General features: G+C 35.6%; 1 long non-coding RNA gene across 1 annotated transcript; it reads left to right on the forward strand.

The window, feature by feature from the left end:
• The first annotated feature begins 6 nt into the window (after positions 1–6).
• Positions 7–1,033, forward strand: LOC129573009 (uncharacterized). The gene is made up of 2 exons (XR_008688542.1): positions 7–120; positions 750–1,033. It is a non-coding gene; the product is annotated as an uncharacterized LOC129573009 (long non-coding RNA).
• Positions 1,034–2,349: the final 1,316 nt, after the last annotated feature.

Raw genomic sequence — 2,349 nt, forward strand, 5'->3', positions numbered from 1 at the left:
AAAATACTTTCTGGTCTATTGATTAGTCGAACATGTTGAGAAAATCATTTTCAAATATGCAATGCTACACAGATCCTCAGTCTGAAGCTGGAGATGTGGAACCACCTCCCAATTACACAGGTTAAATTACTTTTCCATTCATCGATTAATCGAACATAATGAGAAAATCGTTTTCAAATATGCAATGAAATTATTGAGCACACTCAGAGCATACTTCCTTTAAAATTTGAGGTTTCACTCCAAATACGAGTAATGGAATACACTCACACAAACACTTACTTCGTTATGGAGTGTATGTGTTTTACTCGTATTTGGAGTAAAAACTCAAAATTTAAACGGAGAATGCTTTGGTGCACCCATTGAACGGGCGGTGGTAAATTCATTTTTATTCACACACTGCCTTATGCGATACTGAAAATATGCGTTTTGAATACATTGATAAAGATGGAAAAAATAATTTTTATTATGAATTGGTGTGCTGTCAGACAATGCTTGCAGAAAGTCCGACAATACGTTGAAAAAATGCTTGCTGTAAGCATTCAGTTTAGAGTTGAATGGTTTCAGCTTAAACACAATATAAAAACTAAGGCTATTTCTCCTTTAAATACTTACATTTCTGCAAATATGTGGATACGTTCAAAGGATGGCCCAGAATAGCTGCCACTGAACTACAATATGCAAATTTCGTCCAACTTTGTTTCTATTTTGTCATTTTTCTTTTACAATACTCTCTTTTGATATGTTTGCAGGCAAATTACTTGAAATATTACTCCAACTATTGGGACTAGCACCAACAGATCAACATTTAAGCGCACTTAATAATGGAAAATGTTTCTGATTTGGATCATTTGAAACTTTTCCGATTCGAATTTTTTAATCGTTCTTTTAAATTGAGTTTCTTCATGGCGAAGTTTTTCATGCAAATTTTCCAAATTTATCTACATATCGATATATTATTAGTCTACATATCGAAAGTGTAAGTGAACTAAATGTTGACAATAAATACATAGTAATTATACACTTACAAATGAAATAGTTTATTTTAAAATGGCTTATCTTACTATAGTACAATATATAGAACGAGAACGGAGAAGAACTGTCAAAGAGAACACATCACATCAAGTAAACGCTCCGCATATAAAAAACTTTTTTCTAAAATTTAACTCATTAATCAATCAAGTAAAGACTGAAAACCAATTTATTTTCAACAAACAAGTCATTCTGAATTGGGGAAAGTTGGAGTTTACTGCGAAAATCAAGTTTAAAATAATAAATTCATCGATAATTGTTACACCGTAAACCAACCTAACCTCACATCGAGTGATTTGCGATTGTTATGTAGAAGAGAGAATATGTGCTAACCTCAAAAATTGCAAACGGGCGCAGCCCCAACATAATAAGTTCATCTGTTTTGGTCAAGGTGCGGAAATAGTACGAAATTTCAAAAATGCCGCGTATTTTAGTTACAAAATAAACTCCACTTTACATTGATTTGCTATATACCTCAGTGGCGCTAGTATCGTGAATGGGAGAAATTGACAGCTCTTCTTCCGAAACATGGTTTTGGTTAAGTTAAAACATTCAATCACAATGCCACCAAAAAATAAACATACGAGAAAAACACAACGAGCTGCATCGGTTGACAGTGGCCGTTCAATTCATTCAACGTGCACATCATCACCAATTGCTGAGTCGGATCTGCTGAAAAGCGACGACGAAACCGAAACAATGTCAACACAAGGAGAAAACAGTGAATTGGCGTCGGCTGCCGTGATTTCAGCAAGAAATGGGTCGAAACAGCAACAAAAGTCTGGGACTGGTGAAAGTGAATACAACTGCTTCGTGACATTAAGAAAAATCAGTTCACCAAAAAGGACAGCGTTTCCCTTAAAAAGTCATTTGATGATAAATTCGCCGTGGTACAGACTGAGTTGAATGCGCATAGCTCTCAATTTGTTGACATTGAAAATCGCCTGTCACAGTTTGAAAATTAGTTTGCGTCGGCCGCATACGATCGTGAGCTCCAGAAACAACAACAATTCAAGCCAAACATAAGCATTTTTGGATGTCCGAAGTCTGATAACGAAAATGTCAAAACCACTGCTTTGAACGTTTTTAAAGCCTTTGGATGTGAATTCAAGGAATCCGATTTCGCTGCGGTATACCGTGCTGAGGGAAAGTCGCCAAAATTCAGCTCAATAATTGTCAAATTCAATGATTTCAACAACAAATTGAAGGTGCTGAATTCGAAAGCAAAAAAGCCGGTGAAAGTGAGTGATGTCATTAGTAGTTCGACGAGACAAACGAATGCACAAATCTATCTCAATAATCATGTGACTCCCTTTTTCG

The sequence above is a fragment of the Sitodiplosis mosellana genome, unplaced genomic scaffold, assembly GCF_009176505.1.
Source record: "Sitodiplosis mosellana isolate CC-2019 unplaced genomic scaffold, AAFC_SMos_1.0 Smas_scaffold_5862, whole genome shotgun sequence".
Lineage (NCBI taxonomy): Eukaryota > Metazoa > Arthropoda > Insecta > Diptera > Cecidomyiidae > Sitodiplosis > Sitodiplosis mosellana.